Source organism: Ambystoma mexicanum, chromosome 13 (genome assembly GCF_040938575.1).
Source record: "Ambystoma mexicanum isolate Mex_15411 chromosome 13, UKY_AmexF1_1, whole genome shotgun sequence".
Taxonomy (NCBI): Eukaryota; Metazoa; Chordata; class Amphibia; order Caudata; family Ambystomatidae; genus Ambystoma; species Ambystoma mexicanum.
Genome location: NC_090938.1, coordinates 113707860 through 113721781, shown reverse-complemented (window position 1 = coordinate 113721781; position 13922 = coordinate 113707860). Strand labels below are relative to the sequence as shown.

Below are 13922 nucleotides of genomic sequence, written 5' to 3'. Positions count from 1 at the left end.
CCAGTCGAAACAAAAAGTGGTCAGCACAGCTGCAAGGCTTCACCAGGCACTTTGCTGCCAAGGAGGGTGCTGCTTGCGTCGCTTCATGCCTTCGTCAGACGTTGTCCTCCAGTGGTCGACTCTGCCTCTAGTCCCAAAAACCTCTCCTTTTAAGCAGGTTCCCATTCATTCAGAGCTCTAGGCTGTCGATCCGGCCAATCAGAAGTGGTTTCAATCGGGCACACCTAGAGACAAAGGATGGGGAAGTTTTGGGACCCTCCCTCACATCTGCCTTTCCAGACACACTGGAGCCTGGGCGGGCTTCAGGGCTGAAGCCCAGCAAAGGCAAAATGCACAAAAGACTCAAACCCACTTCAGACAGAGTAAAAGCCCAGCAGGAACTAAATGACCAGAAATGGCAGAAAAAGAAGACTGGGACAGTTTTGAGAAAATGGTCCCCCTTTGTTGCTGTACTGCCGCTGAGAAATTGGCCTGCAGATACATGGCACAAGTTAGTACAACAGAAACCGCTGCCACCAGCCATTCAAGTTAGTATAACAGTATGTTATATGAGAAGTGGGTTAAAGGAATTACTATGTAACCCTCCCCCCCCCGCACTCCACATAGGGTGGTGTGCTGGAACCACAAAAGAAAAGGTAAAGACGGGACCTATCTTACTATTCTTGGGAACAGTAGTTCACCCAAGAAAATGTAAAACATTTAGAGAAGTCCAAGGGACTCCTCAGTGGCACTGCACAAAAGGTGCTGTATCAAAATGCAAAAAGCAAATGACTCCAAACAGTAAGAAATGCAACAAATCCTAGTCAGAAAAAACACGAGTGAGAAAAAAAGCTCTCTCCCACTCGGGAGTTAAAATAACAAAAAAGCCCTGAGTCCAGCAAAAGAGCTGGTGGTCGCTAAGGTTAAAGTGAATTGGCACAGAAATGAAATTATCTCAGTCAACAATCTGATCTTACCCCGACCCTACAGACGGATATCTTCCACTCCAATCGTTGCTTAGGCTACTGGGTTGTGGTACCCGTACAAGCGATCAAATAATTTTACCTTCCAGATTTGTTAGCCAAGAAACCGCTTTTGCTGGGAGGACTTCCAGGGCATACATGATGCCAGGTATTATAGAAGTACTGATCTTGGCCTCAATAGAACGACCACTTGGGCCATCTGTAACCCTCCTAATGGGCAACCATTTCAGCCAAGTCTTAGAAGGAACTATGTCAGCCAAATAAGTAAAAGAAGACTTAGCTCTAATACTCATTCCCAGATACTTGTACTCCTTTATCTGCTCTATCCAGGAAGGACCCAGTCTCCAAATGAATGCCGGACTACCATCAACTAGTTTATTTTAGTTTATTATTTGATAATGCGCTCAAAACCCTGGGGTAGCCGGGCGCAGCGGTAACAAGAATACTAGCTTGGTTACATACAGTGAATGCATTACATGTTAGTCTTTACAGTACAAGTATATGAGCAGAGTACATCAGATCACACTAGCCTATAGTACAAGTTTCAAGGTAATCTAGGTTTCAAATTATTTACATGCAGAAATCCAGTGTCTAGTGCCGGGGAACAATTTGGTAGGTGTCTTTAGACCAGAGACAAGTTTTCACTTTACATCTGAATCTAGAGTAGGTCTGGTCATCTCTTCGTGCAGAAAGGAGTGCGTTCCAGGCACAGGTAGCTCTAACCGGGGAACTAGCACCGCCCGATTTTTTGAGTCTGAATCTGGGGTTCTCTAGCAGAAGATGGTTAGAGGTTCTTGTGTGGTGGCTGGTAGATTTTCTGGTCAGTCTAGCCGAGATGTATGGTGGCGTGGTATTCAGTCCTTTGTAGGTGATAGAGCGTCTTGAGGAGTATTCTGTCACTAATTTTTAGCTAGTGGTGGTCTTTCCTGATATTAGATATATGCTCTCTTCGGGGTATGTCCAAGGCAGCTCTAAGAGCATTGTTCTGTAGTATTTGCATTTTGTTTATGATGTTTTTATTGGTGCCTGCATATCGGGCGTTGCAATAATCTAATTTAGACATTATTAAGGCGTTGTCTAGCATGATAGTTGGTTTTGGAGAGGTAAGGTCTACAGGCCCTGATTAATTTGCAGGTGTAGGCTGTGGATGAGGCCAGAGAGTTGACTTGTTTTTTGGGAGAAAATGTGGAATCAAGGTAGAAACCTAGTATTTTTATCTCGGTTACCACCTTGATTATGTTGCCATCTATATTAAAGTCTGTGTAGCTAGGGCTGAGGTTTTTTTTTGAGGTTTGAGTCAGAGCCCAGGATCAGTATCTTTGTTTTGTCGTCGTTTAGGCAGAGGCCGTGGAAGGCCATCCATGCCTGAATGAGAAGGTAAATCTTGTTCACTAGAGCGGAGTTTGCAACAAAGTTGCCAGATTGTACATTGTGGGAGAGACACAACGTCATAGGTGATATGTATTGGATCCGCTGAAGCTAAGGGGAGAACACTCTGATTGTACGGTTGGCTAGGAAGGATTGTACCCAGGCTATAGCTTCCCTTGAGAAATGGGCGGCAGACGCTAGATGCTTACATAACACTGCATGGTCAACCAGGTCGAAGGCCGCCGATAAATCGAGGAGGAGCATAGCTGTTTTACCTTTATCCTTCAACTTGTCGATTTGTGTCTTAAGGTCAATTGAGACCGTTTCAGTACCATGTTGTGGTCTGAATCTAGATTGGCGTGACCCTAGCAGTTAGTTCGTCTCCAGGTAGTTTTGGATCTGGAGGTAGGCTACTCTGTCAATGATTTTAAGAAGCAACGGGACCGTAGTATTGGGCCTATAGTTAGTGGGGATAGCTGGGTCAAGGGTCTGCTTTTTGAGGAGAGGCAGTACCCATGATTCTTTGAGGTTGGAGGGCACAGTGCTTCATCTAAAGGAGGCATTGATTAGCTTAGAGATGAAGGGTGCTAAATCTCTAGCTGCGTTTTATTACTTGTGCTGGGCAACTGTCGCCCTGGCAGTTCGATGGTTTCAGAGATAAAATAACCTTTTCAGTTTTCAGTATGGAAATGTTGGTGAAACTAAAAGGTTTGCAGCTGCTTGGTACATCTGTACTTGGTGTCTGTCAGAGGGGTGGTCTGAGTTCCTGTGGAGCTCAGGGTAGCCTTTTTCTTTACAATTTTGGACTGTAGTTATTATTTTGTTTGCTAATGCATTCTGGATGCTAGCGCACCATTGTTTGTCCTTGGGGACATTGTCCGTGGGAGCTATTGGTTTTTCCATTTCCCGGAGGATGGAGAAGAGTTCTTTAGAATTAGAGTTGGCTTTGCTAATTCTCTCATTAAACTTATTTTTTTTTAGTTTGGATTATTTCTTCCTTGTGTTTGTTAGCAAAGTTGGTGAGTAGGGTTTTATTCTCTACTGATGGTGAGTGCCTCCAGATAGCTTGGAGTTTACGTTTTTGGATTCGTAGTTCTTTGAGGTCGGGGGTGAACCAAGAATTAAGGTGTGCTTCTTGTTTACTTTTACGTAATTTGATAAGGGCAATGATATCCAGGGCTTTAGACATGGAGATGTTAAATGTATCAACTAATGTATTAGGGTCAGAGTTGTTGGCGCTAGCAGTGAGAGCTGGTAGGAGGAGGAGGAGGGGAGTAGTTTTTCAGCAGTGATTTCTTTTTTGCTGCTGGTTGGCAGAGGTGGTGCTATTTTACGAGTAACTACTTTAGGGGGTTCTATGATAGATGAGAAACAGATGAGATGGTGGTCGGTCCAGGTTTGAGGTGTAATATTAGAGATAGTGGTGGCGCAGTTCAGATTGGTTGTCCAATCTAGTGTGCGTCCTTTTGTATGTGTTGGAGCTAGGACTTTTTGGATAAGGCCATGTTCGACTAAGATTGATTGGATAGATTGTGCTTGTTTGTCCTCAACTTTGTTAAATCCCAGGTTGAAGCCACCTGGTAATAGGAGTTGGGTAGAGTCTTTGATGTTGTTGGTGAGGAGGCTGGAAAGGTCTTCCTCAAAATTCCCTAAAGGGCCTGGTGGTCTGTACACCAGGAAAATAGTGTGCTATTGTTAGAAATGGGTAGTTTAGCTGAGAGAAGTTACAAGATGTGATAGTTGGAGGTGGGGTGAGTCTTAGTTCTAAATTGGTTTTGGCGATAGTCATGACTTTGTTCTTATATGTGTTGACCCGGAGACAATTTGCACCAGCAACGGAAAGTTACAATGCTACTGCTATGCGATTGAATATCACAAAGCTCTGCGTAGGTAAAGCAGTAGATATCCTTGCTGCCAAAACGAGGGGGGAAATTAATAATTTCAACGTTGAAACAAAATCTGAAACATAAAAGTTGTAAAGCACGGGGAGAGAACACACCCCTGCATTAGGCTTCTACTAGTAGGAAAGGGCCCAATTAAATTTCCCTCTTGAGAAATTCGTACCCGGACATGTGTTGCTATTTAGCAATTTGAGAATTTAGAATAGATACCCCAACTCCTTAATTTGTCCCAAAGTTTGGGTTGGTTAACGCAGAACTAGAATCTACAAAACCGATATACAGTACTGACTCTAGGTCCTGAAACGTATCCGAAATTACGGTAAGTAAAACCCAAATGGAGTGCGATGGACTGCAATGCTTCCTGAAACCAGTCTGACAGGTTCAGCAGGCCTTTGTTTTCTTTCCGTACAGATAGCAACTTCAAAAGCAACTTTGTGAAAATCTTTGAGCTGCTGTCGAACATCGCTAATTGTCTGTAATTTGCTGCCAACTGGCGTGGGTCTTTCTTGAAAATAGGGGTCAGAATTGACTGTTGCCAAGATCATGGTGTGCTGCCAGTCTCTCATGCATGTAAAAATAAAGATTGTAATATTACAGCCCAATACCCGTGACCATTCTTAATGACCCTGCACAAGCCATCTAATCCAACCGCTCTAGAGTTTTTGCTCTTATGATCACTACCAAATCTGCACCTTTAACCAGGTTCCATACAGCCAAGCGGATCATAGGCTTATGTTGTGGTCTTTCCCGGGATCTCTTGCCTACCCCAATATGCCTCTTCAATGAAAGAAGCCCATACTACTTCAGCAATGCTACATATTTACACAGCCATTGAGCCCGCTCTATACGTGCAAATTATGTGCCAGAATGTTTGTTCCCCCGTTTTAGCAGACCATTTATAAAATTGCAGCCAATACTGGCTTTGTTAAAACTATGATTGCATATCTTCTATAGTGTGAGTTCATTTTAGCCTTTTTGTTCTTTCTTTACCGCTTCATGTGTAGTATGGCTTCTCGTTAATCTCTGCAATGCTGCTTTTAGCTACTTTTTCTTCATTGCTATACTCATAACGTATAAATTCCTAGTGTTTGTGACTATGTATCTGGGGTAGGTGGCCGATACCATTTTATAGTCCTATCCAAATTCCTATTACAAATCCTCAACAGGTTCACACCCGAATGGATTATGGTTACCAATTTAGCATTGAAGTTGATTGATTTATTTATAGCAGTCTAGCGCAGCCGGTTTCCCTGTAGATTGACAGTCGGGTTACGTGCTAATTTACCCTGGGCTTCATTTGGAGCCACCTGTAACTCAAGTTCGAGCATTGCATGATCACTTGTACTAACAGAAGATACAGTAAGTTCTAACAAATGGTCTAATCTAGCAGTGTTGACAAGTTATGAAGTTTATATAACTGTTGTGTAGTGAATTTGACTAAGTACTTTGAGCTTCTTTATTGCTAGCATTTAGTAATTATAGGTCAAACTCCGCCAACGCAGCGTGTCATTCTTTACCATCAGTGATAGTTTTAGCCTTAGCTTGTCCCTTATATGACCTGGTTGTATTATCTGCAATTGACATTAAAATCCCCAGTCACTATAGACCCATCCTTGGGGTGTTGAGAGTGTTATGTTCGAAAGTGTCTATCAAGTTGTCTAAGTGCAGAAGTTACATTCCCACCCACCCGCAGGGTCATATAGTGGAATGGCCAGCATATTCCCATTCCCAAAAGGAAATTTGGTCAATAAAGCACCCGGACAGTTCTATCAAATCATGCGCAGCTTTGGCACCAGTACATAAAACACCCTTTAGGCGTCCTGCCTTTGGGATTGGGATAAACAAAATATTAGGGAATAGCCATCCAGGTCAAAAGTAGTTGGCCATGTCTCCTGCATAAAGAACAGATAGTACATTCATTAATTTCTCTAAAGTTATTCAGTAAAGACTTGTGACCACATGTTCTAGGATATCACACAAAGTGGTGTTTGTAGCAGTGCATTCATTTGAATGTGTTATTTGGGTCACACTTGACCAAGACCCTGGGATCCGCTGAGGCTCCTGCTTTGTTTCATACTACTTGGCTACTTGGACTATTGGCTGAAGTTTTTGTCCAATTGATTGCAGGGTCGAAATACAAAAAGTTCAAAGCCCAGGACCGAAAATTCCCTGACATGTTTGCATATGCGCTCAACAACCATGGGAGATAGAAATAATGCTAATGCCCAGTTCGTAACCCTGAACACGGGACTTAACTCTAAACCCTCTTTCAATGTGATTGTACACAAATCTGGGATAGCATGAAATGGGTCAAGTAACCATGTCTAATTAAGGAATGGGCTGACATCAGAGGGGTTTTTCTCTATGAACTTCATGTGTTTCGAATGTGCAAACCACGCTGAATCGGGAGGGAGGGGCAAATGATCTTGCCCAGTAGTTAGACTGGCTTCCTCGTAATTAAGCCAATATTTGTGACTAGATTTGGCAACAGGAAACGGATCCAGTGTTAGTAAGGATTGAGTACTGCTAACATTGTTTTACAATTGATCACTGACTGGCGCTGTTCCACAAGCTGTGTACCATTACATAACCACTGCCTGTTTAAAGATTCCTGCCAGTTACCTTCCTGGATAACAATTAGTTGTCTCGGCTTATTAAGGGGAATCGAAATTGCTCTGGGTTCACTGGACACAGACAGACATTACTCTAGATCCCAAAGTATTAGATCCCAATAAGTCTCTGGGAATGGGTGATCTGTGCTTGTCTAACCGTTTGTCTACAGGGCCTTGTAGCAAGACTTGTTGGAACGAGCCATCTCCCATTTTGTTGTTAATGGTTTAATAATCCACCAACATGGGGGTGGCTCTCTGCTAAATGGTTGGTCCGACTCCAGTTTCGTGGTAGCAGTTATTTTATTAATTGCTGCTTGTGCAACTGGCCAGTCCGACCTTTGATGCTGGCGTCTTTTCTTCTTTGTTTTTAGGCACAATGGCGATGAGTTAAGCATTGAAAGTTCAGTGCACAGTGCTTCCAAGGCATGCTCCTCTGAGGTTGTGATGTTTACTGCACCCTGTTGATCCCGGTCTGTCTGTAGTCTTTTGCATGGTTTGTTTCCCCCCCCCCCCCACCCCCCCCACACCCTCCCTTCCAGACACCCTCTGAGACTCTGCTTCTGGCAAGGTATATTTCTTTGCGTATTGTAGTGGTATGCTAGCCAGAGCTGCCCGATTTAAGACCGTAGCCGTGCTCACAAATCTCCCATTACGTGAGCCGTTTTCTAGAGTATCGACCACTTTAGCTAAAAAAAATTTAATGTCCGATTGTTCAGCTGCCAGGGTTGTGAACACAGAAAAGAGGGCTTCTAGTTTGGATTCGAGGAGTTCATTGCGACTGTGTTTGGCAACCTCTTTTTAGAGACCTAAGCAGAGATAGAACTGGGTATTAGCATCACTATCACTAGAAGAGGACTGGAAGGGAGTGTTTTAAGGTTTGGAGAGGCTGAGCGATTTGTACCAATAATTTTATTATAACTTGAATTAATTGGCCCAATTTAAGATTCAAACAGATGTTTAATAGTAAACCGTTATCTATGGTAGGGGAAGCGCAGAGCATATTAGCATTGGGAGGAGTTTGTATCGATGAGATGCATTTCCCCAACCGTCACTGCAAAGGTTAGGTTAAAGGTATTTGTACCGCGTACCGTGCATCGTCCCCACCGGAAGTGGCTCCAGGTGCTCTGGCGGATCTGAAAGAGGATGGGTGGGGTTAGTAGGGTTTAGTGTGAGTTGGATAGTGAGAGCTGCGATTCCCTGTTGGCAGCTTCAGTTTGGTTTTCACTGTGCGCTGATCTTGAGTGCGGTAATTGGATCAGTGAGAATTCCCATGTGCTGTTGAAGACTGTTTGTGTTTGTTGCGGTTTGGTGAAGTACGTGTGGATTGCTGCGCGGAGAAGTGGTTGTGTGGGTTTCCGCCTGAGAAGTGTATGGGGAAAGTTGAGATTTTCTAGTTTTGGATTAGTAGGGTTTCCTTTCTCTTTTTTCAAATCTCAATCTTTGCCTTTTTGTTCTTTGTACCACATCTGCGTTCATCAAGAGTTTGGCATTCTAGGAAGGTATAATGCGGTGGCAGTTTTCCTCTGTTACTTTATTAATTTGTGTACATGGTTAAAGCATTTGTGTTCCCCCATTATGGTAGCAGGATATGAAGATTGCAGGATTCAGCTCCCTTCATGCTTTTTTCTTTGTTGGTTGTCCTAATCTGCCTATGATTCCTCTGTAGACTAGCGGTATGTGGGTATTCCGTACTCCCTCTGCCCTCAATGTCCCTCCTTGCCAGTTCTGAAGCGAGATCCTAGTCTACCTACATTTCCGCTTTGGCGTAATGAGATGCGTCAGTAGTATTCTCCCCCTCTACCCCCCACCCCCGCCTTCTGGTTAGGGAGGATAAAGGTAGGAAGTTGGGGACGGTGTGTTCCCTCTGAGATTCTTGTTTCCCTGTGTGTATGTACTTTCTAGTCATTTCCTTTTTCTGCATTAACGAGCCAAGTTCTGAGTAGTTTTCTGAATAGAAGAGGCTCTCTTGTGTTGCGTATGTTTCTTGGTAGCTCATTCCAGTATTTTGGTGCCAGGTGAGAGAATGATTATCCTCCAAAAAAGAAATTGTTGCACGATTTTGGTTCTATGCGGATGTTGCTTGAGCGGAGTAGTCTTGTTGGGTGGTAGATGTTTATTTTCTCTCTTAAGAACTCTGCTCCTTGGCCGTGGACCGCTATTCATCCTTTTATTAGTCAGTATAACTTTTTCAGTGCTGGTGTAATGTGTTCCGTTTGTGGTAGTTTGATCAAGAGTCAGTCTGCAGTGTTTTGGATGCCATGCAGTTTTTGTCGTTCGGGCATTCTTAGGTATAGGCTGTTGGCGTAGTGTACTCTGGCCATGAGTGATGATGATCGTTTTGTGGGCAAAAGAGGGGAATGGTAGGATCCTTTTTACTGTGCGTAGGAGGAAGCATTGCTTGATTATAGCGTTTTTTGTGGCTCTTGCATTGGTTCGTTGTCCATCAAAACTCCCAGGTTGTTAACATCGTCGATGTAGCTGCCGATGCACCAATTTCAATTGGCGATGGGATGTAGTGGTTGTTTTCCCCTCTTTTTGATATGATCATTATTTTGGTTTTGCCCAGGTTAAGAGGTTAAGTGTGAGGTGGTTTGAGTTCAAGTCGTAGATGTTTTTGAGGCATCCCTCCAGTGATGTTTTCTTCCTCTGTCTTGTATTTTGAAAACTGTGTGTAGTTGTAACATGTGTGGCTGTCTCTTTTAATGAGCTTGATTAGTGGAGCCTGGTATATATTTAAGAGCAATTGAGAGAAAGATGGCCCTTGTGGTACTCTGCATGTGGATTTGAAAGGTTTGATCTATATGGGTTCTGTTCTGTTTGTTAGAAAATATTTAATCCATAGAGACGGGGGGGGGGGTACTGGCAATCATTCACAAGGAACACCTGGATATCAACTTGGAAGACCCACTAAACATCGATAAATGCCAATCCCAAATCATACGTCTAGCAGTAAGCCCCAAAATAAACCTGAAATTCATACTAATATATAGACCACCCTACAATGCAACCTTCGTAGACGCCTTCACAGAAGCAATCACCGTCCTAGTCATCAAACACAATCCCCTGATAGTCCTCGGGGATTTCAACATCTGGTTCGAAGAAGAAACCACGACCATACAAAAATAGCTAACCAGCCAACTAGCGGCAATGAATCTACAACTAGTCAAAGGTGCAACCCACTCGGCAGGGCATACACTTGATGCATTCTTCCCGAACAAACTACTCCTTACCACAGCACCCCCAATTCAAATACCCTGGAGCGACCATCTCATCATCCCCTTCGTAATCAAAATGACCACCCCAACAGTCAACCGGACAAAATAATGAACACCATGTAAAGAAATTGGAGAACCATCAAAAACTCCAACCTGATTGAACTCCTGGAGCTAAGCAAACCACACCCAACATTCATGGAAGATGACCTCGACAAAAAAGTATCCCTGCTGCATTCCTGGATTATAACTATTATAGATAACATCGCCAAAGAAAAACCCTTCACTTCTCATAAACGGGCAATGGCAAAATGGTTCACCCCACTACTTAGCACCATGAAAAGGAAAAACCGAAGACTAGAACTTGATTGGACAAAACAAATTGAAATTCCTACAACACAACCGGGCATACAAAAAGGAAATACAAAAAGCGAAGAGGAAACGCTACAACAACCGTATCTTCAAAGCACCAAACACCCAAAAAACTCTTCAAAATCATATAAAGGAAATGAAAAACCCTCCGGGATGTAACGCACTAACTCTGTCCACAAAGCTTTGCAATGACCTTGCAGACCACTTCAAAAACAAAAAATCACCATCATCCGACAAACCATACAAAGCAGACCGTCTGATCTGACCACGATCCCCCACCTACACCCAGGAGCACCTAAACGAACTACGAAGCTTTCCAGAAATATCAGTGGAGACATTCATCAAAATGGTGATTGAAAGCAGTAACTCGGGGTCTCCCAAAGCCCCTGCCCACCAGACATATACAAATCGATTATTAAACTAGGAACGCCCATGGAATATCACAGGAACCTCCTCAACCTTTCCATCGCAACTGGGAAAGTGCCACAAGCCTTCAAAACTGCATACATCAGGCCACTACTCAAAGATACAGCGGGAAACGGAGAGAACCTCTCCAACTACAGACCCATCTCCAACATCACATATACAGCCAAACTGCGGGAAACGTACATATACAAAACAACCCAAGACTTCATAAAAGAGCACAGCCTACTAGACCAGGCACAAGTTGGCTTCAGACCACTGAGGAACAGAAATGTGCCCTACTCTCAATATGCGGCAATCTAAAAATGAACGCAGACTCGGACAACAGCACTGCCTTAATACTCCTAGACTTATCGGCAGCATTCGACAGTTAACCATGACACCCTCATAACGAGATTAGCAGGACTTGGAATAACACACCGCCCTACTATGGATCAAATCTTTCCTAACCAACAGAACGGAAACCGTATGGATGAAACCCTTCAAATCCAGCCCGAGATTTTCCACCTGTGGGGTTCCACAAGGATCATCCTTCTCCCTGCTACTATTCAACATCTACCTGTATTTACTTATCAGAATCATCCAAAGCCACGGCCTCACCTGCTACAACTATGCTGACGATACACAAATCTTCAAAATAGAAGCCAACCCGGAAATAAACAATGCTAGAAAACTGCCTCTGCAAAGTATTCTTCTGGATGAACTCCAACTGCCTCAGAATCAACCCAGGCAAAACAGAAATGATGGTCACAAAAAAATGGAGAAAACCATTTCATCCCTTGGCCAACGGAGCTCTGGACAACCCCAGCACCCTTGCCGATTGTAAAAAATAAAAAAAAAACATTGGGGTTCTGATGGACAATAATCTCATGCTAGAGCCACAAGTAAACGCTCTCCTCAACAAATGCTTCTTCCTCCTGCGAGCGGCAAAGAGGATCTTAGTTTCTATCGTTCGCCAACAAACCACCATCATCGCCCTAGTCCTTTCCAGAGTAGACTATGGCAATAGCCTTTACCTAGGCATGCCTGAACGACTCTTAAAAAAACACAGCAGCCATACTACTTCAGAAACTATCCCGAAGAGAACACACCACACCAGCGCTGAAAACACTACATTGGCTGCCAATACAACAAATACAATTCAGAAAATGTGCATTACGCACAGAGCAGTACACAACGAAGGTGCGGAGTTCCTGAGAGACACAACCAACAAGAACTCTCAGATCAAGCATCGACATCTGCCTGGAACCGAAACCCTACAACAAAAGAACCTGGAGATTCCTCCTCTCACCAAGCCCCGAAAACCTTGAACGACCTTCCAAAGTACATACATAACACAAGAAACCACCTACTATTCAGGAAACTACTCCAAACCTGGCTCTTCACGTCATAACTAGAAAGACCGGCCACAGGGGCACACATACGACTAAAACATCAATGAATGTAGAAAGACCCTAATCCACACCAAGCAATCAATGGGAAAAACCCTAAGGTAAATATACCACGACATACAAAACGACTAACCGGGAGACAGCCGCAATACGACCAAAGACTGTAAACCTAGCAAGACAAAGACAAACACTAGGACAAGGATCATGACCCTAAACTATAACCATTCCCAAAAGACCTAAGGACAACAGATGGAGACGGAAAGGAAGCACTGCACCAAGAGCCCCAATTCAGTGGGTGAGAAACAGAATGTTTAATCATTACACTGTCCACCAATACACAGCGGGAAGCACAATGCCCCATCACACAAACTACAACTAAACAATAGCCCGAAGGATGTTCACCCCACAGAAACCAAAACACCAACAGAAAGACAGTCATGACAGAAGGAAACGGACGACTGAATACACAGGCTCACCAAGACTGATGCACTAGGACGCCACATAAACACCACTCCGACCCTGAACCATTCCAAGCCTCAACTGACCAGTGTCACACTAGATAACCAGATAATGGATATTATCCACCCAGTCCCACACCCAAAGAAAAGGTTCAGACGCACCTATCCATCCAAACAATAATCACTATGATACATACTGGATCAGTGCAGCACCACCAAAGTGTGTCGGCCCATGAGCAACCAGCAACAGCCCAGCCCACAGGTATACAACTCTAACGGAACCAGAAGTACCTGAATCAGGATACAGACCCCACTAACCCAACCCTCAATCTTCAGCATACTTAACCCACACAAAGCCACACAACCATCACTCTCCCAGCAATCCGCACGCACGTTACCACACCGCAGCAACAACACTTAAACATCACCTACAGCACTCTCTCTTCTGATGCGATACTAGCACCAAAGCCCAGCACTCGGTGTATACCGAGCTGAAGCTGCCAACAGCACACCACTTGGCCCACTCTCCTTCTCCCCCCCCCCCTCCTTCCCGACCCTACCCCTTGTTCCTCTTTGCAGATCCACCAGAGCGCTTGGGGACCAAGTCCGTTGATGATGGTGCACTATAAGTACCTATAACCTAGTAGAGCTAGGATGGTGATTCCTATTACTTCCAATCTCCCGATGAGGATGCCATGGTCCACTGTGTCATATGCTGTGGAGAGATCAAGAAGTATCAGAGCTGTGCTTTTGTCTGCGTCTGCATTAGTCTTTCAATCATCCCAGATTGAAAGCCGTGCCGTTTCTGTTCCCCTCATTGGTCTGAAGCTTACTTGTGCTTGATCCAGCAGTAGGTGTTCTATGAATGCCTGTTCTGTAGATTTATGTTTTGAGTAGTTTTGCTGGGTATGGGAAGTTGGAGATGGGTTTGTAGTTTGAGAGGTCCTCCACGTTGCCTGATGTCTTTAAGGAGCGGTTTGATGTATGTGGATTTCAAACATTGTGGTAGTGAAACTGATTGGTTGAGAAGGTTTCTGTAGTATTTCATGGTAGTTTCTTGTGGTTCCTGTTCCTCCTTCAGCACATGTGCAGACTGTCTGGTGCTTGTGCTGTTTGTGGGCGTCAACATGTTGGTGGGAGACTTGTGAGCAGCTGCTTTGGCGGTCGGTGCTGCTTGCTGCTGTAGTCGGGGAGATTGCGTGGTTTCTACTTCTGTAGCTGTC

The 13922-nt window shown here is 44.1% G+C and overlaps 1 protein-coding gene across 6 annotated transcripts in view; it reads left to right on the top strand.

The window, feature by feature from the left end:
* Window positions 1-13922, top strand: part of CSDE1 (cold shock domain containing E1) — a 1384522-nt gene that overhangs the window by 635315 nt on the left and 735285 nt on the right. The gene's annotated exons all lie outside the window — the stretch shown is intronic.